Source organism: Pongo abelii, chromosome 17, assembly GCF_028885655.2.
Source record: "Pongo abelii isolate AG06213 chromosome 17, NHGRI_mPonAbe1-v2.0_pri, whole genome shotgun sequence".
NCBI lineage: Eukaryota > Metazoa > Chordata > Mammalia > Primates > Hominidae > Pongo > Pongo abelii.
Genome location: NC_072002.2, coordinates 72,305,374 through 72,320,863, shown reverse-complemented (window position 1 = coordinate 72,320,863; position 15,490 = coordinate 72,305,374). Strand labels below are relative to the sequence as shown.

General features: G+C 44.5%; 1 protein-coding gene across 1 annotated transcript in view; it reads right to left on the bottom strand.

Annotated features, from left to right (window-relative positions):
* ONECUT2 (one cut homeobox 2) overlaps nucleotides 1-15,490 on the bottom strand; it is a 49,216-nt gene that overhangs the window by 8,497 nt on the left and 25,229 nt on the right. The window lies entirely within an intron of this gene.

Here is a 15,490-nt window from a genome sequence, read left to right as displayed (position 1 = left end):
GCCAGTACAAGAAGACAGGGGATGAGGGTGGGGGAAGAAGCCCAACGTTACAATAGGACTTCAGGCTTGTAGATATGTTAGTATATGCAGAGTCTCTTTGATTCAGCAGAAGTGAGTATCCATGCCTGGGCTGACATATGCAGTCAAGGACGTTACGTGTCACGACCTCTCCCTTAGCCTACAAGTTCCTAGAAGGCAGCAACCAGGCCTCTGTAGTATTCCTGACTGATTCTTTTTGGAGCCATGGATACAATGAATGTTTGGGACAATGAGGACAAATGGCTTCTTGACGCTTTCAGGGAATCTGTACACTTCACAGACAGGTTCGGTGTCTCAGAAAAGTGACCTATAAAGGTTAAATACAGTATTACAAATCATAATGCTAAAACATGAGAACGTGTGTTACAATCACTTGAAATGGCCAGGTGCGGTGGCTCACACCTGTAATCCCAGCACTTTGGGAGGCCAAGGCAGGCGTATCATGAGGTCAGGAGTTTGAGACCAGCCTGGCCAACATGGTGAAACCCTGTCTTTACTAAAGATACAAAAAAATAGCTGGGCATGGTGGCAGGCACCTGTAATCCCAGCTACTCGGGATGCTGAGGCAGGAGAATCACTTGAACCCAGGAGGTGGAGGTTGCAGTGAGTCGAGATCACGCCATTGCACTCCAGCCTGGGTGACAGGGTGAGACTCCATCACAAAAAAAAAAAAAAAAAAAAATCACTTGAAAAAAGTCCCAGCTCCCCTAGGGGTGTGGTGACAGTGTGGCCTCAACAGGAAAAACTGGGGAAAGGCCAGGAAGGAGCAGAGGCCCAGATGGGGCAGTCGCCCTCAGAATCCATCCCACTGGATATTCTGGCCAGAGGTTGAGAATCCCTTTGCAGTGGACTGACATTCCCCCAAGCCTGGCACCCAGGGTGCTGCTCAGATGCTTTCCTATGTTTCTCAAAGCACTGGCTTGTATATTTTGTTTCCTGGCCTTCGGGCACAGCATTTCCTACTCATTGTGTTCTGCAGGCAGCATCTTATGTGGAGGGTCTGCTACGGTGTCTGAATGTTTATGTCCCCGCAAAAATTCATATGTTACAATCCTAACACCCAAGGTGATGGTACTAAGAGGTGGGGCCTTTGGGAGGTGATTGGGCCATAAAGTTGGAGCCCTCAGGAATAGGGTTAGTGCCCTTATAAAATAAGCCTGAGAGAGACCTCTTGCCCCTTCTACCATGGGAGGACACAGTGAGAAAGTCTTCTCTATGAACCAGGACACAGACTATCGCCTGACACTGAATCCGCTGGCACCTTAATCTTAGACTTCCCAGCCTCCAGAACTGTCAGAAATAAACTTCTGTTGTTTATAAGCACTAAGTCATGGTATTTTGTTGTTGTGGTTGTTATTGGAGCCTTAACAGACTAAGACAGGATTTAACCTGAGGACAGACACTTATGGGAAAGATACTTGGAAGCTGAATTTCCTTCTACCTAACTGGCTTCCCTCCCTGCTGGATGCTGTGTGCTATAAAGTAATATAAATGAATCACTCCTGAAATAATCAAAATGCATTGATACTCTCAAAGGGCAGGAGGAGGAGAGCCCCTGAATGGGAAAGCTGCTAGGCTGTATCAGCTTGGCTAAACTCTTTCTTCCTGATTTTTCCTTCTCTCATTTCTAAAAGTATTCATATTGTCTTCAAAAATTAAACACACACAACACATCCACATAAAAACAATTTGTTTTCATCTTAAAACTCATTCTCTTGGGGCCTTTTGGCTTTCTTAGATGAGGAGCGCTTCCCCTGCAGTGGGAGCTCAGACAGAAAGGGCTAAGACTGCTCACTGCCATCCTTCCAACAGCTTACTGGTAATGATTTCCTCTTTGCTCATTCCTGTGAGGACTGCATATTTTTGTTGGATTCTGATGATTCCTGTGTGGTGGTAACACACAGAAATAGCCTTTGCAGGGGAACCTTGTTTTGAGGTCTACTCTCTCTTGCTCAATCTGAAGTCCTCTACAGCAGTGCTGCTAAACTTTAAGGTGCATAGGAATCATCTGGAGGGCTCATCAAAATGCAGATTCTCATGCAGTTCAGCCTGGACAGGGCCTAGGATTCTGCATTTCTCATGAGCATCCAGGTGATGCTGATGCTGCTGGTCCACATGCCTCGGTTTGAGTTGCAAGAGTCTGCCTGATTTCTACAGTCTCAGAGGAGCATGTTATGCAATGGAAAGCTCTGGATTCAAACCTGGGCTTCCCCACCTCCAAGACCTGGGGCCTTGCAAATTACTTAGCCTCTTGGTGCCTGTCTTCCTCATCTGAATAAGGAAATAAAAATGTTCAATTCTAGAGAGGCTTAAGTGAGATAACAGGTACATCTTCACTTCATACTTTCCCTCCCATTGTATTACCCCAGTAACTCTGAGCTAGGCAAATCAGGAAAAATGATTTTCATTTTAAAAGGAAATACATGGAGACCTTGGAGTATATGTGATGACACCGACACCACATCCCAGGTTTGCTACAGACCCAGGGAAAGAAAGAATAAACACTTCTCTTGTAGGGAATGGCACCCACACCCAACTGCACATCAGAGGGGACCTCTCTGTAGGGCAGCCTGTGGGTCTCCACCCCAGAAATTCTGATTTTCACCATGTGGGGCGAGGTTCTGGAATCTGTGCTTCTATAAACCTCTGCAGCCCCTTTTAAGATGTAGAAACCACTATGCTTGCCCCTACTGCCACTTCAGGTCCCTGGACAACCATCCCTGACCCTACCCCTGGGATAACTGGTGCCAAGCCTTCATGTGGAGGATTCTGAATAAATAGTGATGCATGATAATCTCCTGATAACAAAATCCAGGCAAATATCTTCTGCAAACATTGGCTGAGATCCTCTGTCAATTCACACTCCTTTGGATTAACCACACAGCTCTCAATTTTCATACCAATATTGATTATTCTTCAGATAATGCTGTATTCGTGCTTTTAATAGGGTGTTAGACAGTTTGGGTACAGGTCCACGTTGGCTTGTCAGATTATATTTTGTGTGAGATACATATATTTAAAATTATATATATACACACACATATTTAATATAAGATAAAAATATTAAAGACAATGTGAAGCAAACTGCACAGAGAGAACAGATCAATACATCCTGCCTATGCCTTCCCAACAGCCTTTGGAAGCCGCCAGATGCCACAGCAGTAAATGCAAAGCTGTAGCTTGCAGTCTAGAAGTGTATGGCAAGTCCAAATGCCCCAAATAATGAGGCAGTATGTCCATATGTTGCCCAGGGTTTTTATAGCTAGTAATTGCCAGCCATTGATTTTGACAAAAGCAGTTGGTCAGGAGCTAAAGGAAAATAAAAACAGGAGGGAGAACACCTGCCTTGAAAGTCTAAGAAAAAGTAGACAGATCCAATGACATCTAGGAGCTGGTGTGAGGCTGTGACCTCAGCATCCTCAGACCCGGGCTGTGGAGCCAGGTGTGTCTGCAGGCACAAGCAGAGTGCAAATGGCTTTGGTGCTGTTCAACTACTACACTCTATAGTCGACATGTGCCCATTTTTGAACAGCCGGGAAAGTCTCAATAGCTCCCTCCAACCCAAGGATGCGATAGAAACCCAACGCAACAGCAGGTGCTCCAGTGGCATTGATGGATTCAGTCTTGACACAGTCACATGCTGGTCATGGTCTCCTGAACTCCAACTGCTCAAAGCCAGTTCTGCCATGGAAGGTGCAAGGTTAGCCCAGCCCTGTCTAGACCATTTGGATCTGTTTCTTCTCCTCTCTCTTTTAGGAGGAAAGCAGGGAGGGCATGCCAGGAGCTGATGTGTCACTGCCTGATGGGGAGGTGGGTGTAGATCCCAAAAGCCCTCAGACATTCTTGAGCTCCCTCCCTCTCACAGGGAAGCAGGTCCTATGTAGGACCACATGGAAGGCCAAGCGCTTGCTTCCATTTCAAAGACGAAGAGAAGTCATTTGTTTACCTACATTAAGGCTACCTATGCAGGTGATAGTGCCTTTCCCCACTTTTTGAAATAAATAATATTGACTCAGATTGGTCATGCTGGTTGTGTCCTATGGCCCAGGACCTGGTACTGACAGGCATGTACACATCTGTGTATAATCTGTGATTAACAAGGATGGCAGACAGCTACTGCCTAAAAATATAGGTTCCTTGGTAGATAAATTTTTCAAAACACTGGGTTCCCAGGGTAAAATAAGGGAAGCCCTGACCTCAGGCACAAGCCCTGTCTGAGATCTTGAGACACCAACTTGCTTTCTCCCTGGCGGCCACTGGATTTTTGCTCCTCAGGAGGTCAGAAATAGAACAAAGTGCGTTTCCAAGAATGTGCTGCTCCCCATAGCTGATCTTCCCCCGCTCTAACCTGGAGAGAGAGAATGTCTCTCCACAACTGACCTTTTCTCCATGCCTTCCCCATCCCAACCCAACTCCATGTGGGCCAGGTCTACTTTGCCTCCAGAGTGGCTGCTCCTGGGCATTCTAGGAGTTCAGCTGCCCTCTGACACCCAGACTAACCGGCCCTGGCCCTGTCCATTGCCTACCCATGGGCGGCACAAAGGTGTGTGGTCAGAGTTGTGCAGCAACGCTCGTCAAGCCAGGGATGATTCCCATCCAGAGGCGATGCAAAGGAAGGCGGGACAGGGTGAGGGATTGTGTGAGACCAGATAACATCATGGAGGACAGAAAAGACCCCGCGGTGTCCTGTGCTCTCCCTTCTCAGCTTGGGGAGGGGCCTTGCCACCAACTGTGTGGTCAGTAACCGAGTAGCTTCCCTGGGCAGAAAGGCTGCTTTTCATGCATCACGCATTTTCTTTCTAGTAACAAAGGTCTTTGGATATTTGGATGCTGAGCAATAATGGGGTGTTGGAAGACAGGGCCTTTGTGCTGGTGGGGAGGGGAAGCAAGGAGAGAGATGGGGGAGGGCCCATTCCCGAACACAGGGTAGAGTGACCTCGGTTGTGTGTGTGTGTGTGGTTGTGTGTGTGTGGTGTGGAGGGTAAGGCAAGGGGGACAGTATCTGGTTGGTTCAGGGAGGCAGATACAGGTTGGGGAATTACCCTGGAACTGCATGTCACCTTGACACCCGGTTCCGCAGGTGCAGTGGTGTTAGCTCTTCAAGGCACCTGAACATCTTTTATCTCTCTTAGCTTGGTCCTCCTCACAGAGCCATAGAACCTCAGTGTTTTGTCCAGTCCAGGGTTGTCAGTTTCACATAGGGAACTGAAGGCACAGTGTGGTGAGTCCCAGCTGAAGCCAAAGTCTGGATCCCCCAGTGGGAATTTCTTTCCACAACATCTTTGAAAGGAAGGTGGGGCAGAGGTATGGATTCCCATTTTACTCTTGGAGAAGGAAACAGGTTTGTTTAGGGTGACCCAACTAGCACTGGATCCTGGATTTGATCTTGGAAAACCCCTTCCCTGCCTCCACAGTTTCTAGGAAGCCTGTGAAGTAAGAGCAACTCAACACCGGGTCAGAATCTTCCAGTCCTCGCTGCCCTGGAACTGAAACTCCCCACTCAACTTGGATGGGTTGTCCTGGCCCAGGCCATCCTGGACGGGCCAGCCCCAGCTGACCCAGCAGCTGACTAAAGATGCACACTTGAGTCCAGCTGAGATCAGCCAACCACGGCCTGTATCAGCAGACACACCCAGCTAACAAAGAGGCTTCTGGGCAAAAATAGATGTTTATTGTTTTATATCACCCATGCTGTGGTTCTGTGTTTTGCAGCATTATTGTGATGACAGATAACTGATCCAGAAGCCAAGAACGAACTTTGCCTTCCTGCCCAGGGGTGAGTCAAATGTACTGTAAGAAGCTCAGATGGAAGCCAAGACCCTCTTTCCTACTCCCTGTCATCCACTTATCAGCTGCAGGACTGTGAGCCTTAGTTTCCTGATCCTGTAGAGTGGGGATGCTAATGCCCAGCATTCCAGGACATCAAGAGGCTTGCTGTAACACTTGGCACACAGCAGACATTCAGGAAATGTGAACATTCTTTCTTCCTTCCTTAGAGAAAGCAGAAAGAGGGCGTGTAAGGAGAGGTTAAGAGTTCATGATTCCAAGTCTTACTCAATAGTAGATGAACTGCCCAGAGGGCTAATGGCAAATAAAAGGTTAAAGATGTTTGTTTTCTTTGTGAGGTTGTCTCATAGCCAATTCCCAGCCTCATATAAGAGGTAAGACTACGACGTGTTTTTACATATGTGTCAGAGATCCTAAAAGGTTTTGGACCACTGGAGTTTCCTAACATCACTAATTTATTGTCCAAATACATTCTACATATGATGGGTATTGTTAGCTCCTAATAAATAATGCAGAAGTGCTCTATTCTCCTTGCATTCAGTAAATACTTTCCCTGAATAGTTCAATGTGATCTTGTCAGGGCAAGGGTAGGGGGTGGGGAGAGAGACCATCCAGAGTGTGCATCTGTCAGCAGACACTTAGCCTCCAAGGATACATGTTTGAAAAGTACGCCTGCAGAAGAGGCCTTTTCACCTTTCAGCTGAAGAGCTTGCAGCTTCCCTCCTAGGAAGGCTTGTGCAAAGTGGGGAGCGTGACCCTTTCCACTAAGGAGGGCATTCCTCGGGAGGACATAGGGGCTGCAGTTCTGTTGGAAAGATTAACTAAGGCAGTCAATTGGGGTTATGTTGGAAAAATCAATTACAAAAGTAGGTTCACATTTGTACCTCTGGCCTTGTTCCCTGAGAAACCTACACGTGTTTGAGGTAAGAAGAATGGAAATAACCCCCCTTCACTTCCCTGCTCTGAACTGGTGGCCCTTCAGTACTGATAGAATGACAAGACTATGGGAGAGGTGATGGTGTCCAGTAGAGCACCCCTCCTTTGGAACTAATCTGCGTGATCAAGAGCCTTTAAAATAAAAATAAGATTCCTTGAATTCAAACAAGGAAGAAAGAAAATAAAAGAACTGTACACTCTGCTAATACATATTTGATATTCAGTAAGCCATAAATGCTGGTAAATCTCAGCAATGCATGCTTCTCAGGGTCAGCAAATAATTAGGTGCCAGCACATTGCCACAGAGACCTTGGGAGCGGGGGCCTAACACACAAGACTTGGGGCTCAGGCTCTAAGCAGCTCCACTGGCCACTCAGGGCCAGCTAGTGCCAGAAGCACTGATCACTCACCCGGGAGGAGTCAGGCCTTGATGGATGGGGAAGGTCTGTCTTAAAATCATTATTGGATTATTTTGTGCTCCCTAAATTTTGGAAACTATAAATAGTTCCCAGTTAGATGCCTTGCAGGTTTCCTTGCTTCATTGTGATTTCTGACGCATCACCAAAGGCCACTTAGGTTCAGATGACCATGGAGCCAGTACCATGAACCTGCCCTCCGCCCCCAACCACCCCTAGAACTAAATAAACTCTAACTTGGCCCTCATTTCTCCAAATGTGCCTGACCTGAGTCAGATGAGAAACTTAATGGCTTTGTTTCAAGGTTGAGAGCTGGCTTTCCTCAGAAACTTGGTCTTCATGTACCAGATGCCAATACGGACAGGCAGTGGAGCCAGTGACGTCCAGACCAACATCCATTTGGGAGGCCAAGGGCAGAGACAGGGTGGATGCTGTGCAAATGGATGTGGAGCCATTCTTGGTTGTTAGGTTCCCCTCCTCCTTTCATTCCCTTCTAATTGTGGGTGTATGGACAGGCCTGGCAAGACAGACCTCTAACCCATTTGGCAAATTATCCTGCACAAGGTACTCCAGTGTGAACCACCTATGGGCTAGTTGGAGCACTGCTGCCTGGCTTATTAGAGCAGGTATTGTGGGCGGGAGAATGGCGGAGCAAGAGGAAAAAGGAGACAGGAGGGAGAAGGAACAAGAAGGCAGGAGGGGCCACGCACGATGCACACATACACACTCCCCTCATTCTGGAGATGCTGGAGGGTAGGGGTAAAGCCCCAAGTTCTGAGCTGCCCGGAGCCCCGGGAGGCTTGGCACTGCCCTGGAATGTCAGGGTGGGCCGTGTCTTGGGCTTCACCTCTGACACAGGATAAATCTCTGATCCTGGGTGGATTTCCTGTAGTACATTCTTCCTCTCATCTAGAAAATGTGGATGATAGGCCAGGCGAGGTGGCTTATGCCTGTAATCCCAGCACTTCGGGAGGCTGAGGTGGGTGGATCACGAGGTCAGGAGATTGAGGCCATCCTGGATAACATGGTGAAACCCTGTCTCTACTAAAAATAAAAAAAAATTAGCCGAGTGTGGTGGCATGTGCCTGTAATCCCAGATACTCGGGAGGCCAAGGCAGGAGAATCACTTCAACCTGGGAGGTGGAGATTGAAGTGAGCCAAGATCACGCCATTGTACTCCTGCCTGGGTGACAGAGCAAGGCTCTGTCTTTAAAAAAAAAAAAAGGAAATGTGGATGATAAATGGCAAATCTCTGCTCTTTCTCCACACCGCCGCCTCTGCTTTCACTTGGATGTTGAGCAAGCTGGTCTTGACAAGCGTTAGAGCAACTCCCCAGTGTCCACTTACTGTCGGATGGAGGCAGACTGCATAGCGACCATTCTGCGTTCCCAAACTTCAAAGACATTCTCTGAAAAAAACAAGTTTTATTTCCTGTCTCTATTTTTATTTTCAATACAAAGTCACTGAAGGGGACTCAGGAAATGAGGGCTCTTGGATGTCTCACAACTTTCTTATATAGAGGCAGGGCCTGACAAAGGCCCCGAGTGCCCCTGGTGGGCAAATCTCCCAGGGGAAGGTTCAGGCCCCCGTAGCTGCCCACAGGTGCTGCCTGTGGGAAGCACACTGGAGCCTGCACACCAAGTGGAGATGTACCTCTTACCTCTGCTTCCCTCCAGCACAGGCTCTAACAAACATGAGAAGCCTCAAAAAACAGGCTTCTAATAGCAGATGGTCCAGGCCAGCTGCTAAAACCACAGACTCCTAGAAAGGCAAGATTTTAGAGAGCACTTGGTCTAACCTCGTTTTTAGAAAGAAGAGATCAGAACTCCCAGCTAGGGTCGCCTATGCAGTGACACAGCCCTGAGAACCCATATTCCCTCCTGTGTAGTCCAGTGGGGCTTTTATTTCCCACCTTCCTATTAGAATACGGGCACTCAGCCTTTGAAATCGCAATTCCCGGTCATCTCTTCTGCCTATGCAGAAGCCTGGCAAAGAGGGATCTTTAGCTCTGCTGCCAAGCTGCATTCCTGCAAGCCATCCAGGAAGTCGTGAGTTGCTAAAACAAATATTTAATTCCAGATACAAACATCTGGCTTAAAATGGGTAGGAGAGCATGGGGCTGCTTCTTCAACTTTCTACTAAAATTGTCTCGAAGTCCTATAATGAAACATAAAACAGCACACCAAAAACCAGGACTGCAGTCAGCCTGTTTTGGGGGGTCTGGAGATTTTTTACCTAAACACAAGGCCAATGCAACTAGGTTGAAATAGGACATCAGGATTGAAAAAATAACATCTGAGTCCTCCAACTGTTGAGAAATTTAAATTCAGCAGCCATCCATCTACTTGGTAGGTGCTGCCTTTTGAAAGAGCCAGAGTACTCCCCACTCCCTTCCACCTGCCAATTAAGAACTGCAACTCTCAGAAAACAACTGGGAAAAAAAAAATTGCGGGGTGGAGGAGGGACACCAAGGCTGGTATATCACTCCCTTGGAGAAGTAGTTTCCAGGGTGCTCAGGGTGAGAGTAGGGACAAAATTTCCGGAGCACTCAGGGTGAGCGCAGGCACAAGGGGAGCCCTCGATGTGCAGTATACTGGGGGTTGTCGTGTGTATTCCATTTGATCAGCTTCTCAGCATCCCAGGATCGGATGCAGGAGATGAGTGCACATCAGTTCAGCAGGACCACACAACAAGGAAGCTGGTTAGATGGAGGCTTGGTTAGGTGAATCAACTGGCGATTTAGTATAGGGCTTAGAGAATGAGTGCACTAACGTCCAGAAAGGAGGTCATGAGCAAAACATACACCCTTTCTACTGACCATGGTGAGCCAGAATGAGTCTCTTCTCATTTGAGAATGAATAAACAGGACAAAACAGGCAATTGAAAAAAATAATAGAAGACAAAAGGGATCCTCATCCAAAAACCAGAGAAAATTTAACAGATAATATCTTCCAGAAACTTAAAGAGCATTTTAGAGAATCATTTGATATAACAATATGATGCAAAAAGAGGTGGCTTTTATGAAACAGGAAGGGAAGATCATTAAGAAGAAAACAACAATTTATAAGTAACCATATGTCAGGAAAAGGTAGTACGATAAAAGATGCGCTGGATGAGGTGGCTCATGCCTGTAATCCCAGCACCTTGGGAGGCCAAGGCAGGCGGATGGCTTGAGCCCAGGAATTTGTGACCAGACTGGGCAACATGGCGAAACCCTGTCTCTACAAAAAGTACAAAAATTAGCCAGGCATGGGTGGTGCGCACCTGTGGTCCCAGCTACTTAGGAGACTGAAGCAGGGAGAACGATTGAGCCAAGAAGATTGAGGCTGTGGTGAGCCACGATCATGCCACTGCACTCCAGCCTGGGTGACAGAACCAGACCCTGTCTCAAAACAAACAACCAACCCCCTCCCTCACCAAAAAAAAAGAGGAATAAGATTTTTAAAATTTGCAGGAAAATGAGAAATACAGTAGTGGCACTGGAGGAAATTAAGAGCAAAACTGACACTGTGGTGGTAATGCTAGAATTTTATGCAGTTCAGGTGGTCTTTCCTGTAGAAAGGCATTCTTAGTTATTTAATGAATCAAAAATTCTAGCTATAGGCTTTCTATGAAAATAACTTCTATGAAAATTTTCTATGAAAATATTTTCTATGAAAATAACTTGAAGACATACTCTAGCTTACTAAGAATTTAATCAAACTTAAAAGCTCAAGAATGTGATATTGTCTTAAAAAAGAATTGGCCAACAGCCCTATGTGGCTACGAATATCCCTGAGCTCATTCCAAACATCCTAAAAAGTTTTATTACATGAATGAAGAGCACCTCTTCGTTAAGACTACATTAATGAATCTGCAGGAAGGAAAAAGGGTTGGTGTCTCCATTCACAACCAAATCTCGATGTTTAAAAACAAATTGTTTCATTATTACTTTTCATCTTTATGTGAATAATATAGTTTGAACAAAAGACATTCCTTTGGAAAAGAATCTCTGTCTTGCATAGTTTACCACCAGATTTGGAAGTCCAGTCAAAGATGATTTCAGATACGTCAAACATGAAAAGCAAAACAAAACAACATGCCTATAAAAAAAAAAACTAGAAAGAAATGTTTCAAAGTGTTGAAATTTCAGATGAGGTGTGTAAGCACCACTATGATTCAATGTTGTATCAGAAAAGGAGCCAATAGAATAAAATAAGAAAAAATAAATAAGAAGTGAAAATTTAGAAAGAAAATTTATAAAGGAATTTAGGAAACTGATGAAATGGCAAAAGCTTACATAAGTTGAGTGCTCATTATTTGACAGGCACAATTCTAAGTGTATAAACTCATTTAATTTTTACAACCACCCTATGAGGCAGCTTATAATTAATGATACCAAGGTACAGAGGATTAAGCAAATTACTTAAAGTTACATTGTAAATAACGGGCTGGGATTCAAATTCTGGTAGTGTGACTCCATACTTCTTTTACTTAACAGCGTCTTCAGCCAGAAACAGAATCCTCACAATTATAAGTTAATATGAGGGCTTTTTTTGGCTTTGTAACCTAGAAAACTCAAGATTTTGAAAGGCAAATTACTAGAACTAATTAAAAAGTTCAGTAAGGTGGCCAGTTTCAAGATGAACATAGAAAATCAATATTGATTGTGTGTACTTAAAAATCCAAGAGAATACATGATGAACTGTTAGAATTAGTACAAGAATTCAGTAAGATTCTAAGACTCAAGTCAGTAGACAAAATCGATTGTATTTCTCTATAGCACATCAAACAGTAAATGAAAACGATATCATTTAAAATAGGATCAAAACATCAAGAATGTATGTAGAATAGATCTAGCAATAGGTATACAAGACTTTGACAGGGAAAACTACAAAACTTTGTTAGAGAAAAGAATACCTAAATAAAGAAAATGTGGCACATATACACCATGGAATACTATGCAGCCATAAAAAAGGAGGAGTTCACGTCCTTTGCAGCGACATGGATGAGGCTGGAAACCATCATTCTTAGCAAACTATTGCAAGGACAAAAAACCAAACACTGCATGTTCTCACTCATAGGTGGGAATTGAACAATGAGAACACATGGACACAGGAAGGGGAACATCACACAGTGGGGCCTGTTGTGGGATGGGGGGAGGGGGGAGGGATAGCATTACGAGATATACCTGATGTTAAATGATGAGTTCATGGGTGCAGCACACCAACATGGCACATGTATATACATGTAACAAAACTGTATGTTGTGCACATGTACCCTAAAACTTAAAGTATAATTTAAAAAAAGAATAAATAAATTGATTGGAAAACTCAATATTGTAAAGAGTTTTAATTCTTTCCATATTGATCTACAGGTACAATGCAATCTCTAATCAGAATTCCAGCAGATTTCTCTCCCTCTCTTCCTTCCTTCTTTCTTTCCTTTCAAGAAGAAAGGAAAGAAAGTTTGAGTTTGACAAGCTGACTCTGAAATTTAACTGGGAATGCAAAAAATCACAGAATAGTTAAGCTATTCTAGATGAAAAAGAACAATGTAGGACAACTTTCTGTTTCAACTACCAAGATCTTTAATGAGGCTACAATGGATGGTGTAATACTGCAACAAGGGCATACAACTCCAGACCAGTGGAAAAGGACAGAAACCCAGAAATAGATCGATACACATATGGACACTGGATTCAATGACAAGATTGGATATGCAGAACATGAGGAACATGTGCTCTCTGCTATAATGGAGCTGGAATAACTGGATAGGCATTGTGGCATGATGTAATTCTTGACCCCTACCTCATGTGATACACAAAAAATGAGTTCTGCATGGATTAAAGACCTTAGTATGGATGGCAAAACAATAAAGTTTTTAGAAAATAACATAGGGTAGGCCGAGCACGGTGCCTCATTCCTGTAATCCCAGTACTTTGGGAGGTCGAGGCAGGCAGATCACTTGAGGTCAGGAGTTCAAGACCAGCCTGGCCAACATGGTGAAATTCTGTGTCTACTAAAAATACAAAAATTAGCCAGGCATGGTGGCAGATGCCTGTAGTCCCAGCTACTTGGGAGGCTGAGGCAGGAGAATCACTTGAACCCGGGAGGCGGAGGTTCCAGTGAGCCGAGATCGTGCCATTGCACTCCAGCCTGGGCAACAAGAGCAAAACTCTGTCCCCCCCACCCCCCACCCCCCCCCAAAAAAAAGAAAAGAAAAAGAAAATAACATAGGGTAATTCTTCATAATCACAGGAAAGGTTTCTTAGTACTCAAAAAGTACTAGCCCAAAGGAAAAATACTTACATATTGAGGCCCATTAAAATTAAGAACTTCTCCTGTGCAACATAGTGAGACCCTGTCTCTACAAAAAACAATTTTAAGAAGTTAGCCGGCAGTGGTGGTGCATGCCTATAGTAGTCCCAGCTACTTGGAAGGTTGAGGCAGGAGGACTGCTTGAGCCCAGGAGGTGAAAGCTGCAGTGAGCTATGATCGTACCATTATACTCCAGCCTGGGTAACAGAGAGAGACTCCGTCTCTTAAAAAATTTAAGAACTTGTTTTTCATAAGACAGGAATGACAGTAAAAGGGAGAGCCACAGATATTTTCAACACATATGACTGCCACAGGACCTGAAGCCAGAATATATAAAATCTTCTGAAAATCAATAAGGAAATGCCAAACATTCCAAAAGAAAAACAGGCGAGAGACTTGAACAGGCACTTCACAGAAGAAATCCAAATTTTCAAAAATTACATGAAAAGATGCTCAAAATTATCAGTAATCCAGGAATTGCAAATTAGACAACATTAAACACCTACCAAAATGGCTTAAATGTAAAAGTCAATACCAAGAGCTGGCAAGGACACAGCCCTGCGGGAGTTCTCCTAGGCTGCTGGTGGGAGGGCAAACTGGGACAACAGATTGGAAGACTGTTTGGCAGTATCTGCAATGGTTGAATATATATGTGCCCTATGACCCAAAAATTCTGCTCATGGAAAGACTCTCTTGTAGCCGACCGTCATGTGCTGCCACACTCTCTTGGCCTTCACCACTGCGGGCACACCAGCCCAACTTCTAACTGCCAGTACCTTCAGCTCTTTGCCTGAGGGCTTTCTCTGGCTGCCAGAGCCTGCTCTGCCCACATGCAGTGCAGGCCAGAAGGGCTGGGGAAGGGTCCAGGAGATTTCCTCAATTAGTGAATAATTGGAGCTGCCAGATAAATACCCCAGCACCCTTATTCTTCAGCTGGAACAACTCTAAGGCATGTTTTTTATGGAGTTTCACAGAGTTACTCAGCAGGATTAAGCTCCATTTACCCACTCTAGTAATGTGCTTCATGAAGTGACTCTTATTGGGCTTCTTCCCTTCCCTGTCTTGCTTCTCCACTCTTTTACTAGTGTTTTCTGGAATCACCTTTCAAATAAACTACCCATACTTGAATTCTTGTTTCAGGGTTTGCTTCTGAAGAAACTCAAATTAAGAAAACCCCACAGAAATGTATGGTTAAGTACATTAGGATGCATGTACATGTACAAGAATGTTCAGAGCAGCTCTGTAATAAAACTGGAAACAATCCAAATGCTCATTGACAGGAGAATTGATTAATTGTGGCATATGAGTTTAGTGGAATATTATAGAGTTATGAAAAAGAAGGAATGACTGCTACTACATGCAGCAACACATAACAGCATGAAGATAATGTTGGAAAAAAGAAATCAGACACAAAGGAATACACATATAGTGAGTCTGTTTATATGAAGTTAAAAAAAAAACAGCAATGCTAAACTATAGTGGTTAGGATACTTGAGTATAGAGAACTATGAAACCAAAATGCAACAGAAAAAAACCTTCACAACAGTAACAAGTAGCTAGAAATAACCCTAACCAAAAAATAAAAAGGCCAAAACTAAAACTTATTTTTACTCGCTGAGGACATAAATAAAGATTTGGGGTCCAGGCGTGGTGGCTCACACCATAATACCAGGGAGGCTGAGGTGGGAGGATCACTTGAACCCAGGCATTTGAGACCAACCTGGGCAAGAGAGTGAGACCCTGTCTCTACAAAAAATACAAAAAAATTAGCCAGGTGTGGTGGGTGTGCCTGTAGTCCCAGTTATTCAGGAGGCTGAGGTAGGAGGATCACCTGAGCTAGGGAGGTCAAGGCTGCAGTGAGCTGTGATTGTGCCACTGCACTCAGGCCTGAGCAACAGAGTGAGACCTCATCTCAAAAAAAAAAAAAAAAAGATTTGAATAAATAGAACTCTGTGACCTATGTATAATTGTGAAGATCAAAATAATATATAAATTCAAGCTGATTCTATAATT